This window comes from Anabrus simplex, chromosome X (assembly GCF_040414725.1).
Source record: "Anabrus simplex isolate iqAnaSimp1 chromosome X, ASM4041472v1, whole genome shotgun sequence".
Lineage (NCBI taxonomy): Eukaryota > Metazoa > Arthropoda > Insecta > Orthoptera > Tettigoniidae > Anabrus > Anabrus simplex.
The window spans coordinates 188,884,742-188,900,644 of NC_090279.1; the positions used below are offsets into that span (position 1 = coordinate 188,884,742).

A 15,903-nucleotide genomic window follows, 5' to 3' on the forward strand; every position below is an offset into this window, starting at 1 on the left:
ATTTGAATTAAATTTATTATAACTATTATGATTTCTGCAATACAGCACGATTTAACAGAAATTGTAGCCTATTAGTGGAAATCTGGTGTTATTATTCATCTTTATAATGAAGAAGCTGTCCAACTGAGTAACTGAACCCTGTTTCTATCTTGCCAATTGAAATGTTCTGCTGGTTGCAATTTTCAGCACTGGTAACAGCTGTCAATACAGGTACAGTACAGCAATGAAACTGAATGCAGGAAAGTTTCTAGTGATAGGACAATATGGAACAATGCCCTCTTTTTACATTTTTCATAGCTCCTTCTAAAATTCATTTCATGATGGAATGTATGCTTTCAAAGAAATTTCAAAACAGTTTACAATCATTTGCCTTTCAAACCTACCATGATAGGCAGAGAAACTTGGGGACAAAATCGTTTCTCACTATTCTGATAGGGTTCCCTTACAAACCCAAGTGTTGACAGAAGCTCATTCATTGAAGATATTATTTTACAGAAATTAAGTTCCGTCTCCAAAAACTGTTCTACGAAAGCCGACTGTTGAAGAATTATTACTTGATAATGTATTTATTTCTAATTTGCAAGGGTTTTCATTTAGAATTTTTTTCTGAACTACCTGTCTTGAATAATGCAGTAGTTCCTTCTTGAAAATAAAATAAAAATTAATGGCATAAAGATATATATTAAGAATTAGGCTTTTAATTTTATTTTTATCATAAAAATATTTCACTTTAATGAAGATTCAATTATTTAAATAACACTGTTCAAATATATATAGTTTAAATTTTATTCTGAACACAATATGATTAACATTGAAGGAGTTTAAGGAAATCATCCCAAGAGAGAATTGAGATATATCACTCTGAAAAGTAGCTAATTAATTATTTTTTCTGATAAAATGACAATTTATTACGAGTATAAATTTAGAAAGATTTGATTTTAAATGAAAAAATACCAGTATATCTGCGTTCAAGTAAAATATTTAAAATATGATATGCTGTGCTTCAAAACCAACAATTTTTGGAATGGTTGTTTGCAGCTATCGCTAGAGAATTCTGAATCTTAAGTCTGGTGCAATATCAAAGGCAAATGGCTACCAGTTGCGTGGTTTGTTGGGTTTTGAAGGTTTATTTTTTCAATATGTTGTCAATTATAACTTCCAACTTCAATTTGCTTTTCTGACAATTGACATTTTTGAGAACATTATCTCCAGAACCATAAGACTGCAATAAATGAAATTAAATCACAAAATAAAATGTTCATCTCCAATTTTCTCTTCAATATTTACTCTCTCACTAACAAAATTCTAGATTTCAATTAAGTAAAACAATTTTATATATTAAAGGTTTAGTATAATCTAAACATATCTCTAAAATGACTGCTAAAGTCTCAGAACACTATCTGTGATGGATCAGGAAAATGGCTAATTTAAAATTATCAAAACAAGGCTGACATAGCACCCTTAATACTCTTATTTTGCACTGAACTGATTGCCTCTGTTTTTAAAAAAACCTGCTAGTCAACAGTGTTGAAATATGCAACTCTTATTCTTGTATTATATATTAATTTGTAGTAAGAGCTTCACTGTACTCGCTTTCCTGTTTTGTATTTAATGAAGAATGACATGACCTAAGTCGATGCATGTAAATTCACGACACTTTCAATGTTTCTGCAAGCTGACAGGGCTTGTTGTAATATGTAAATAAATGGCAGTAACAAGACGAATACAAAAAAGGGGATGAAACATGAAAGACCCAAAAGTAATGACACAATGCCTCCAACATAACTGTAACCTATATGACAAACAAAAACCACAAGATATTGTAACTAGTGCTACGTAGTGGAAGAAAACCTTTAATTTAAATCCCAAATGTCCGTTTAGGTTGCTCGGAAAAAAAAAAGAGCACGCAATCAGTTCGGGAAAAATAACCAACATGTTTTCATACTTTTCTTTCAATTTTTCTCTTTTTTTCATTCTAAAAGACTATTTAGATAATAAAAGTCTACACATTCCAGCACAAAACACTAAACTGTCACAGCTTGCCACAAATCACAATGAAGAATGTGATTTCTTGAGTCCTATAATTATATATAATAATATTTATGATAATCCATGTAAATACAGATAAAGTGGCATCATTTACTACAATGGTAATAAGGTTCTTACAACAAACTGACCATTATTATTCTGATTATTAAAATATTACATAAAAAAAGATTGCTCACAAATCATCTTAAATGTGTATTATCCTGTATTCTGCAGTATGCTATTACTTATTCTATATGATTTGCAAAAATATACACATAGTAATATGTATTGTGGGAGAACAAAAATTATCGCGTGTTAGGAAACTTCATTTACAGGCATTTAGTTACACATCCGAGTAATTGACAGTACAGTTAAAACTTCCTTAAACATGGTAAATGTTTAAAATAAAAATAAATTATGCCATTATAGCTATAATATCAGAGACTCTAATGGCTCGGTGCTCATATAACCATTTCCATGGAATGTCCAACAGAGAACACTGACAACTATAAATAATACAAATGTATGAACCATACTGATACACTGACTCAATTGTGAGGTTGACTTTCATGATCAGCAGTAAAGCACTGAAAACAGCAAAAGTAAAATGGAGAAAAATATTTCAAAGATTAATACAAGATACCGAATCAAAAGAAAATCAACTTTGAAGAGAGTATTCCGCCACTTGTACTAGAAGTAAATAACAGATTAAGAAGAGAATACGTAGGTTCTGTTAATATATCTGGCGAACTGCACACACTGTTGTGAGGAATCTTGTGATAATTCTTGATTTCCGCCAATCACGGATCGGAAGGCTGTGCATCACTGCACTATTATTATTATTATTATCTGATTATTCTAAAATGTGTTCATATTTATCAATGAGTTAAGTATTAATTGTATCAAATTAGCAATTAGAAATAATACCAATAAAATTATATTAAAAGGGACTAAACATTGGTGCATCTTAAAACTATGAAAAAGTATTGAAAAGTAGAATTAATTATTTTTTGTCACATTATAAAGTCCGACATGACATACTGAAAGAGTATTGCAAGTGACAATATTCATAATTTCAGTTCAAGAATTTCTTACAATTAGTAAAAGGCAAGCATGTAGTTTCACATGAGAGCTGATATGATCATAGCATGTATAAATTATGGTTCATTCTTGACTGTTAATCAGTGCAAGAGTCCATCACTTGTTTGAATAAAAAATAGTTCCACATAAACCAGGTCGTGTATTATACACAGAGATTTAGCATAGAACTAAAATATGGTGCGACATGAACCACGGACTTCTTCCTTTCTAGGGAATTTTGTGAACAGTAGAAAGAAAAAATAACTGTAAATGTATATATGACACTTCTACATTGTCCAAGGTACTTATTTGCTCTATAGATTTTGATGAAAGCATTTTACCTTTCAATTGTTTTTGAAATTCAACATTACTACAATGCAATACCTTGTGTGGGAGTTGGTTTCAATACGGTATGTTTCATTTTAATGAGATAAACGAATATGAAGGAAGAAAAAACAATTACAGCAGAAAGAACATCAAGAAAGAGTAATTAGTATATTATAAGTAAAAAATTTTAAGCAAACCCATCTCCCTAATTGCTGAATGAAAGAAAAGGTCATTTGTAGTTGTGATTCAGCACTGTTCAACACTTTTCATCATACATTTATGGACAAAGGTTGATATATAACAGTATATTTCTGCAAAAGATAATCTAGAGATAGCTGCTCTGTGCAGGAAAGCAATCTCAAGATTAATTAGTGAATTGTTATTAATCCTGCGCGCGCGCGCGCGCGCGCGCGCACACACACACACAATATATTCATACACTGAAATCCAACAGGTTCATTTTAATGATTTAACTAATGATAAGAGACTCTCTAGAACTGTCAACCTTATATGTTTCATATAAATCTATGGAATGCATAGGATTTCCAAAAAAATAATTCCCTCAAGACAAAAGGTTAAAATGTGCTAGTGGTTTTCCTGTAGCTCTTACATGGATCATGGAGCCAAATGGCTTCACCTTGATAAACGGAAAATATAGAGATGCTTCTAAGCAAAGTAGTATTTGTCTCTGTGTGGGAAACTTCCTGCCAGAATACTGATTTAGCAACAATTAATATTAATAATGAACACCATGAGCCTGACATTCACATTTGTTATGTAACATTAAGTTTAAAAAAAAGTATATTCCTTGTAACTACATAATGGGCACAGAAATATGGATGATTGTCATTCTGAATTCCAAGAGAAGTAGCTCAACACATATACACCCATAATGTCTATTGGCTTTGATGTACCATCTACAGCAGTATAAAGAAGTGACTAATGAACAAGGATAGGACAACTACAAACAAGCAGAACCATTTGCTTCTCTGAAGATACTACAATACTTGAGAAGTATATGATTTCCTTTAAGATGTTTGATCCATAAATAAATGTATATAATATGTAAGTGGTCAATTGTGCCCGATCACTAGATAGTCTTGACAAGGCCTGTTGCCGAGTATGATGAACGCAGACACTCATCAAACCACAGCCTAACAGACTGGAAGACATCTGTCCATTAGGTGCTGATCGCCAAAGCCTAAATCATTACAATAACAGGCAGGAGTATTGATAATTGCAACAGCTAGGAAAGTTGTGCTGTACTGCAGATAAAGGACGTGTCAGCAAGTTCCTCTGTGAAAGTGACCAAGAGTGATCAGTACCGTATTTGTAACCAAACTTGGTGGGAGCTTCTTTTCAAACCACATCAAGACCTATTTAGAACAATGGAAAGAAGACTACCAATTGTTGGGCGAAGTTTCCAGATGCTATCTGACATGTGTCAAGTAGAATATTGTAGTAGAAACAGAAAAGTTATGCAAGAGGGTCTTCAACACGCAGCTTGCTTGCCCCTCTTGTTTAGACTGTATCCCGAGATGGAGGAAGAAGTTAACCGGGATCCACTATGTGATTAAGTGATCTCATAGGCTGCTGCAGTAATCCATAACAAACGATAACAACCTTAGTTACCTGAAGGAAACAATCCTGTTTTAATGCAGAATTAATTTTTCACTGTCTCAACTAGAGTCAAAAATAAAATGCAAGTTCTTAATCACTTCACATATCAATCCTAATTGACTTAAGATAGTATTTATAAAGGAGTAGAATACATGTACGCCTGTATACACTCGTAACGCATGAAATCATAATTCAATGCTCTACTTGTAAGGAATAAAACTTGCTTGATATACACAACATTACTAATAGGGAAATATTTTCTCTGATTAATGTAAGACCATCAATATCTTATCACACAAGATATTTACTAGACTTGGCAAGCCATTTAGCCCTCTTTCCTTTTAATTTATATCTGTTCAACAGCATGTTAACGGATCATTCATTCCTTACAGGTGTAACAGTAAATTAGATAAATCTGGGCATTATACATAAAGACTTACATTATCCATAATTACCAATGAAATCAGTCAAGATGATAAATGTGCACGAATGTAATATTTCATCATATTTACCAGTTATTATGAAAACTCGTCATCTATTGATGGTGAAATCAGAAATTACACCCAGCTGTTGATAACTGGCACGTGCTGATGTCAACACAATGTACACCAGGAACCAGCATGCACTATATGAGAAATGCTTCATTTCAGCAGATTTTTTTACCAAATGGAACAGTATCTCTTAAGGAAGTGTGCAAGAAAGTCATTTCAGGTCGCCACTGGTAAAAGAGATGCACATTCCAGCTTAACCAAATGTAAAAGAAATGACGAACTGACTTCCCATGTTTAAAAATACATTAGAAAGGTTGTTGTGAACTGATTTAAGGTAGCTTCAAAAGCATTTTTGCTTATCCCAAACTATTCTTAGTTCTTTTAAGTTCGTCATTAAATTTTAGACTTAATATTCAGCATTTAAATGTGTTTTTTGATATTTTAAATATATCTAATTTGGTTTCAAAACCTGAATTTCTCAGACACCTTCTTTTAACTCTCATCAATTTTAAGCATATTTTCATACTTCTGAATATTTACAGGTTTACAAGCATATTTTCATACATTGTGAATGTTTAGAAGCCAACTAAGCCTGTATTTCTATTTATCATATTCAAGAAGCTATTTACTAAATAAATCAGCCTGTTCTGAAAATTCTGTACGACTGATAAAAATGAATACTTAATGCGAATTTATCAAACTCACAAATATTATTGGCGATTACACATAAAAATTGTTCGTTATGCATAAATGCCAATTACATTTACTGCAACATACAAGTGCGTACAAGTGTATTGCAGAATTTCTTCCATATTCTGACTGTTACTTGCTAAAAACAACCAGATTTCTTTTTTAAACTGGTCAGTCAACTGAAAATTTAGAAGTTGAACTAGACAACACTGGAACGTATGGTTTCAAAACATACCGTCTCCAAGAATGGTAGTAGAATATATACACAGGAAGTAACACAGTACAATTTTATGATATTTACACAGAATCACTCATAAATCCGAAGATGTTTTACTGTACTTAAATTACACGGAAGTGAGCAGCCAATCTGTGCTTTCACAATGAAACATAGTAATGCTTGAAATCACTATCAGAGCAGCCCAAGATAAGGCAGCATCAACCGATATAAGGAACATGGGTAAGCATTGAAGGTTTCAAAGTGAAATGCACTGTTTGCAGTTCAATGATTATGATTACAAAAAAAAGAACAACACGAGCAACATCAGAGGAGATGTGGAGAACAGTTAAGTGGTCAGCTGACAGATCATTCGAGAAAAGATTCAGCATCATTTTCCCTAACATCTGTCCAGAGTGCATTTCTATGTAATTATGGAAAGTTATAAAGTGGAGGAAGAAGCAATTATTCCAAATGAACAAAAACAATGTTTTCACTAATGATAAACTTCTCCCAATTTCATTTCCCTGAAAGTTCAATTATAGCTACATTATGTTTAAGGTAGGAGTTTGTTCATTAAAGAAGCAAAAAAGAATCATGAGTAACTTTCACCTCAGAAATATTGTCTAATCTTTGGCATGTATACTAACTAGTAATCCTACTGTTGCCACCCTAGGATTATGCATTATTTTTGCTCATTTTATTTCAGAAATATAAATACCACCATGGGAATGAAAAAGAAATAGTAGAAGAAACTGTTTGTGAGAAAAGTTCCGAAAGTCTGGTACTCTCTTGCAACTGAAAGGCACTACTGTATTTTTTTTTTTTGCAGATTGTATTTCAGGAACTAGGAATTTCTTTTTCCATCAACTTGATATAATTCTGCGTGTGAACAGTTTGACATTCTGTATTATGTCTTGCATGGAATGGTAAAAAATGTATAAGCAAAAATCCCTCCAATTTTTCAGTGTTTCCAAGATAATCAAGTACATATGGATCTACAAAAACAACTTTTTTCCTTTTCTTTTTACATATTTCAGAACGTATGAGAGGGGGGACTATTTGTTTGCAACAGTCTCAATCTCACAACAAAAGTTCTTAGGTATTTGCATTGCCAAAAACAAGCTAAACTTGCCTTTTGAGAACAACAAAAAAATGTGTACAAGTAAACAAAATAGCAATTATTAAAGATCCAAAGAGGAATATGAAAATAATAAATCAAACTTTGTACGCTCATTTGGATATTCTGCAGCAACATGATTTTCGATTTCAAATGTGGTACTACTGAGCTTGCAGCAAATGTGGAAAAATAATACACAGGATAGTACTCTGAAACTTACCACTGTCAAACAAATACAAATCACACAAATGTGGTTAGAAAGTAATTCATTTTAAAAACAAAAACTCTGTCATGAATTATTACTAATTATAAAGAAATTAAATATGTATGTATTAATCATCATTCCAATAAGCTGAAAATTTCATCTTTGAATCACTTCTATCATAATACAGTACATTATACTAAGGAATAGTTTAAAAGTATGTATTAAATAAAAGAATTTGAATTTCAAAATACAGCACCACAATTTGTTTAGCAGGTGCTCAAGTAAGCCACCCTCGTGGTGGTAGATTTAAGGTACGTGAAAGAATTCCTGCAGGACAAAATTCTGGCAACTCAGTGTCTCCAAAAACTGTCAAAAAGTAGCTATTAGGACGTAAAAAACAATAATAGTAATCGCATGGCCTCAGCTATCGTGTGCAGATATCTTAATTTGACACCATCTGGCTGTATATTTATATTAGGTATGTTATGTCACTGGTTTCATTCACCAGACAAAATTGTTTTTGAAGGTAGTAACATTTGACTAAACTTATGCCTTTGATGTTCAACTGCATAATGCAAACTACATAATTTTATTGGTTTTATGTTCCACTAACTACTTTGATAATTCTTTTTTGAGAAGCCAAGGTTTCAGAATTCTGTGCCACAGGCGTTCACTGACGTCTGTAAATCTACCGATACGAGACCAGAGTATTTTAGCACCTTCATATAACACTAGAATTAGCTGGGACCACACCCGTCAACTTTGACTGAGAAGGCCAGCGCTCCACTGTCCAAGCCATTTAACCCAGCAATGTGACCTAAAAGGTTGACATCTTTAGTCGAGTAGCTCACAACTGTTATTTTTGGTACAGTACATTCGTTCATATGTGGTGTGATATTGTTGCTCAAACAGCACCACTCAGGGGTACATGACAGGTTATACAAAGGTACATACCTGCCGACATGAACAACAATGCCTTTTGATGTTACTTGATTTATGTCCCAGTAAATACTTTCTTACAGTTTTCGGAAATGCTGAGGTGCGGGAGTTTAGTCGCGAAGGAGTTCTTTTACATGTCAGTAAATCTACCGACATGAGACTGATGTATTTGAGCCCCTTCAAATACCACCAGGCTGAGCCAGGATCGAACCTGCCAAGTTGGGCTCAGAAGGCCAGCGCCTTAACTGCCTGAGCCACTCATCCCGGCAGCAATGTTTTTTATATCTGGTGCCATGACATTGACTTCTTGCTACAAGTTACTTATGCTCTGCCAGGTTCATATGTAAGGATAATGCTATTGCTCCTGAGAGAAGCAAAGATCTGGGCCTTCCCACTCCACTTGGATCCGCAAGACTAGCATGTGTCACTGCAGGCAAACTCGTCAGGAACTGCTTTGCATTAAACCAGGACCTCTCAATCGCAAAAAATCTCACGCGTGAAAAACGAGGCGCAGAGGTTCTGTGCACCGTGCATCGGTCTGACTCTGCTCAGATGGTGGAGCGCTGCAGAGAGAGAGAGTTATTGCTCAAAATCAAGGAGTGGGGGATCTGCACTCTGGTCAACCTAGTGAAGACTTCTTATGCACAATGCACTGGTGCATACACCCCAAGAGGCCCTGGCCTAAACCAATGCTGGAAGGATGAGTGGTCTAAGAAAATGACTCGGACATATGCCCACACTTTAGATCTCTCAGAGAGGCTGAACTCCCTGCCCCAGAAGCTGCGTTGTTACGTTAATAGGCTGAGAACTGAGCATGCCTTCTATAATTATTCCTGCCACAAGTAAGGATGGACAAAATAAACAATACTGTGAAGGGGACGGCTGAACGAATCATCCAGCGTTGCCCTCTGCATTCTTACCCTGGTAGCCTCAATGAGGTCTTATTTGATCTTGCTTCTGGTGCTGTCTCAAGTGGTTACAGAATGTGAATGTGGCGATATACATTTATCTATTTTTAAATCAGCATACAAATAATGAAAAACTGCTCGTCGTTGTTAGCTGAAGAAATTGCAAACAAAAACTGCACAATCTCACTAACCTACTAGAAGACTTAGATTGCCAACTTTAGCTGAAGCCTTGCTTCATAAGCAGAACTGAGACTCTTGAGTTTAATTGCTGGGAAGCTAACTTCAGAAGCAACAGATTTAAACTCCTGACTTCAAAAACAAGGTAATACCATTAAATAAAAGAGAACCCATATGATGTGCATTTGACAAGGAAATGTTGGATTATTTGATCTCTAGTATTAAATCTAACAATAATAGGAAAAAATATAGTATCTTACTTACACTAATAACACTTTAATTATTAAAAAAAAAACCAACAACAGATTTCCTCTTAATTCAGTCGTTACACACAAAACCTCAATAAAATGGAAGGTGATAAAGTTAAACTGGGAGCTCGTAATTCATTTGCAAGAGAGCAGGAAGAAAGAAATATGCATAAGAAAGGAGACAGATTAAAACATATTCTCTCTTTCTCTCCCTCTCCAGTGATAAGGCAAGTCTGCAGAAGGCATTTCAAAATTAGGGCCAAGCTCAAATACAGGTCTGAAGCAGTTTTCAATTCACAGATCAAAACACTGAGGGAGAAGGGAAAAAAATTCTTAAAGAGTGTACGTTACTTTTGGAACTTCTCCTACAATACTAAGAACACAGGTGCGGAAAAATGAGGCAAAGACAGACCAACACACAACTGATCACAGAAAAATGCACCAATAGCTGTGCACAACTTAGTAGTAACCTAGAAAAACACGATTCAATGATACGTAAAACATTTTTGAAAATAGCACTACTAAGTCATCAAAACATAAACCTCATTTTGTTCACCCCTAGCAATAATTATCAATAAAATTATGATGGAATTTGTTCCAATAGGCATGGACATACACACCTCAACTTTGCTCCTTCAAAGAGTGTAGGCAAGAACATTCCACACAAGAGACTGCCAATTCCACACTACAACCTTCCATTCACATGGAAACACACGCTACACAACTGCTATGTCACAATCTCTAATTAACTACCACAAGATGCACCAACCGCAATGCAGTCAACATGAGGAGGAAGGGTTACGGACAAGACAATTCAACACATACTAAAAACTAAGATATGTAATAATGTAACTGCATAAATAAAAATTTGAAACCCTTAGCTTTACTAGCTATTTGTTTAACTAACATGTAATGCATATCATAGAGAATTGGATCATCTGCTTCTAGGTTACCCAGCAATGAGGGGAAAAAAAGAAAGATTTTTACGATAGTCGTTGCAACTTATTTTTGGAGCCAAAAACATTTAAGACGTCAAATCTTTGCACGAAGAGTGAGAAAGTTGAAAGCTGTCAATTAACGTATGTTATAAAAATAATATTTATTAACCACACCCAAGCGACTGGAGTGGGACACTTATTATGATGATGATGATGATGATATTTATTCTACGGTCATTGTGGAATATCTGGAAATGAGAAAGCTGATCTACTGGTGAAAGCAGCGGCTACATCTAATTTGGAAATTTCTTATGACAAAACGTCACCTAGCTATGCTAAAAAAATCATAAAGCAGCAGGTAATCCATCAATGGAACAACATTTGGACTTCTTCCACTAGAGGCCAAGTCACCAGAGAATTATTCTTCCCTGAGGTTTTCAACCGCCTAAAAAGTAACGTGTTGGTGCCAAGCTTTGAAATTACTCAATTTTTGACTGGTCATGGCAAATTTGGTTACTATTTTCATTGATTCAGAATTAATCGTCCTGATGGCTACGTGTGTGTTTGCGGATCCTCACAAACTGTGGATCACCTACTGTTTGAATGTGCTGCATTTGAAAGAAGAAGGCATGACTTGAACTCTCATTTGAATTATTGGAACATTGCATCATCAAAACTCCTGTATCATTTGTTTAAGAAGCCGTGCTGTTACAAATATTTTATTTACTTCATCCACTTCATTTTCCGTCGATTAGATACACAAATTCTTTTTCATTGTAAAACTGAATGTGTATTTTAACTACAACCCTAGTATACTATGTAAAATAGGGTTCCAAACAGCTTTGGATATTCAATAATAATATTTATTCTACATTCCACTAACTACTTTTATGGTTTTGGAGATGCTCAAGTGCTGGAATTTTGTCCCACAGTGAATTCTAGTACATGCCAGTGCATCTACCAACACGAAGCTGGGATATTTAAGCACCTTCAAATACTACTGGACTGACCTAGGATCGAACCAGCCAACTAATATTCAGAGGGCCAGCACACTTTGTACTGAGTAACTCAGCCCAACAAACAAAAAGTTGCTGTTACTTTTACAAAATATAATTTTTATTCGTAATTTACTACTTCTTGAAATAAAATTGTAACCGTTACATTCCACTAATCGATATACAACGCATGGAAGCAGAAACGGGAAAAAATTAAGTGATGATTAAGATGACTTTTACAGTTCTACTTAGTGCTGGATGTGAGGTGGTTTATTTCCATGCCCTTATAAAACACTTTTCAACATAGGCACAACATGTACTTTTTCAAATTGTCGAGGCTAAGTGATGAGAATTTTGAGAACCAATTTGTTAAGTAAACCACAATTTTTTGCAATGCTAAGTTACTAAATTAACAATTATGGAGAAAAATCCTATTGAAACCATCAAAGAACCAATCATGTTTAGTCTTGCTTAGTGATAATAGGCACATATGTCTATGCTAAGAAAAAAAAAAAACCCACCTTAAATTGAAGTACGGCAATATCTTTTCTTTCCAAACTTTTGTATAATTTCAGCCCAATGAAAAAAAAAAATATATATATCAATGACGAAGTAACTGTAATTTTACTTGTTTACTTGCTGAAAAAAGGTAGCAGGTAGGGACTCTCTTTGGAGCCAGTCCTACCCAGGGATTGGCACCCCTGCCTATGTGAGTCCCAGAGCACCCGACTTGGTATGTAACATCTGGTAATGGTCCCAGCTGAGGGTTATGAGTGAAAACCTCAACCTAAGGCATCTTCAAAAAACGCTATGTATGCGATATATTTTCTTGAAGTGTTAAAATTATTATTATTTTTTTTTTTTTTTTTAGTAATTTGCATGGTAATTTTGAAAAAATAAAATAAAAAATAAAAAAACTAATTTTCTTTATGTTTTGCTAAATGATAGAGTGAAACCTTGGAATAAGATGCCTAAGAATGAATGCAGGAAAAGGTGCGATGTATGCAATGATGCAAACCTTATATTACGATTATTCTCCCTAGTTACACTGAGAATTTTCAATTAAATTCTTTCAAATCCAGAATTTTAGATTAATTACAAGAGATGCAGGGTCATCCCAGGAGTTATCTTCACCGAACTGGCAGCTGGTACTGCAAGTTCGTCGCCATAAGACCTATCTGTGTCGGTGCGACGTAAAGCCCCTAGCAAAAAAAAAGGTACTGCAAGTATTAAGGAAAAGATAGGTAACCTAAAAGAAAATCACAATTACATTCACAAAAAGTTATTCTTTTATTACTCGAAGAGAAGGAAAGAGAGAACGATGACCACTTAATGGGGAAAATCAATACAAAGTGATTTCTTTCAAGAGATTCCTGGAAGCAGACACACACAATTACACCTATGTTAACATTTCAGAGGCAAGAAATATGATGATCTGAAACTGAAATTGACACAAAACTATTAGTACGATCCTCCTTTAGAATCCGACTGCAATTGAAGATAGTGATACATGTTAATAAATGTAATACTGACAGTAATACATATACAATGATTTCCTCTGCGTGTTGTGCATCTGCGTTGGTAGCATCGAGAGTGCAAGTTCACAAACACAAATCTTATATTAAAAAATCCTTTGTGCTATTACCATTTTCTCTTATTTTCACTAATTTTTTCTTTCTTCTGTGTCTGTCTCTTTTTAAGTTCACTTATTCTACAAGGAGATACTTTTCTTTTATCTCTTGATTTGCCTTTCAACACTTGCAAATAAAATAAAATAAAAACGCACACTCTCACAGACATACACACAAGCCACATTCATCAATACACTCTCATCACACATTTCCTTACTGCGCCTTGGGTCTGTGTTGCAGCAGGTGGAACTATACATAAATCATCTACAAGTTCAGAAAATCCATAACATCCCAACCATCCCTTTCTTCAAATTATCTTGTAAAGAATGACAGACAGAAAGAAAATATATCAATCACACATAAGGGATTAAAGAAGAGGAAGAGTGGTGTTTATAGACAGAAAAAACAAAATAAAAAAATAATTAAAACAATTTCTTTTTTTAGTAAACGACAGTTCGAACAGTAATACACTACATGAAAGGAGAGAAGTAGCGTCTATCATCACAATAGATGTTCATGATTTATCACTGTTTACTTCAACTTCCATGGTCAAATTAAAGTTTCCAACAATGCAACTGATGAAGAGGTGATTTGCTTCCCCAGAATTCTTCTCTGATGCACAGTTGCAGCCGAGACCAGATGAACGAGGCATAAGTCTCCTATTTCCAACTTCACGTACAATATTGTTGCAGCAATTCGCAGCTACATACTGTAATTACTTTTCCTTTCTACAAATGATGTAAGATTATAATTTTGCTTTATCTCAGCATTATCAAATAAATGCATCACAATCAATGACTAAAACGTAGTTTTACTTCTTCTTCTTCTTCAATTACAGTTGAAGTACGAAATAGAAAAACGGGATGAAGACTTCTTTCCTGGGCACCACTACAACGTACATGCCATGATCGTACACACACACACACACACCAAGTCTTCAAAGGAGCTTCTATGGAATTAAAAAAAATTAAATAGTGTTGTAGTTGAGGCGGAACTTAACAGGGGAGGGAAAAAGTAAATAATAATAATAAAAAAAAAGGCTGTAATTTTCTCTTTTCCCCATCCCACTCGGCCCTCGGCATGTATCATTCCCCCCAACAACTAACCCTGTCCCACCACTAGCACTATCCTTCCGTTCTGGCTGCATCACAACCAATGGCCGGAGAGCGGCTTGTTGGTCCATGAAATGTCTGCAAAAAAAAAAAAAAAAAACAGAGGAGAAATAATGATCTTACAACAAACACATAACACAAAATCTTTACATATTATTACATTTATTACATATTATAAAATAATGTCCCACTGCACTGTGCGGGCTAATCAAGAAATACCAAATGGGTTTTGATGAGGTTTTCACCACTGTGGGGATCATTTATTAAGGAAGATTTTGGCATACAAAATAATAATCTGACAACAGACTTCATGTGTTAAAAGGGAGAAATGCACTGCAGTGCTGCAAGTGGTGAACACTAAGTTAACGGGTAACGCTTTGCACATAACAGCTAACATCTCACCGTATGTTACTATATGGTGACGACAGGATGGGAAAGGCCTAGGAGTGGGAAGGAAGCGGACGTGGCCTTAAGGTACAGCCCCAGCATTCGCCTGGTGTGAAAATGGGAAACTAGGGAAAACCATCTTCAGGGCTGCCGACAGTGGGGTTCGAACCCACTATCTTCCAAATGAAAGCTCACAGCTGAGCGCACCTAAGCGCACGGCCAACTCACCCGGTTTGATAACTGTGGGATTTCAGAACGTTTAGTAATTACAGCAATTCTACAAAGAAAGGCATGTTATTTGCAGAAAGTGGTTATGTATTAAATTTACTACCATATAAAAACAGTTTGTAGGAAATACCCTTCCATATCACGATAAGAGGAAACAAAATGATTTATGTATTAGTTGTAGCAATAAGGAGATCAATGTTCACCTACATATTAAACAATGCTTGAAATCAATAAAATAGTGAAACATGACAGGGAGAAGAGAATGCCTCAACTAAATTTTTTCACAGTTTGTTTTACATCGCACAGGCACAGATAGTAGGTTTCATGGTGATGATGGGAGAGGAAAGAGGTAGGATTGGGAAGGAAGTGACCACGACCTTAACGGAGGTAAAGCCCCCCCCCCCAGCATTTGTCTGGTGTGAAAATGGGAAACCACAGAAAACCATCTTCAAGGCTGCCAACAGAGTGGGTTCGAACCCACGATTTCCCAAATGCAAGTTGATAGCTAGATGACCCAAACCTGCAGTCACCCAAGCACTGAATATCCTAAAATATTGCAATCTGT

At 34.9% G+C, this 15,903-nt stretch overlaps 1 protein-coding gene across 4 annotated transcripts in view; it reads right to left on the minus strand.

The window, feature by feature from the left end:
• Nucleotides 1-12,940: 12,940 nt before the first annotated feature.
• The window catches only part of sno (strawberry notch), a 205,929-nt gene continuing 202,966 nt past the window's right edge, over nucleotides 12,941-15,903 (minus strand). For all 4 annotated transcript variants that reach the window (XM_067159301.2, XM_067159299.2, XM_067159300.2 and 1 more), the window contains exon 27: nucleotides 12,941-14,801. The gene's annotated coding sequence lies outside the window, so the exon portion shown is untranslated. The remainder of the gene's footprint in view (nucleotides 14,802-15,903) is intronic.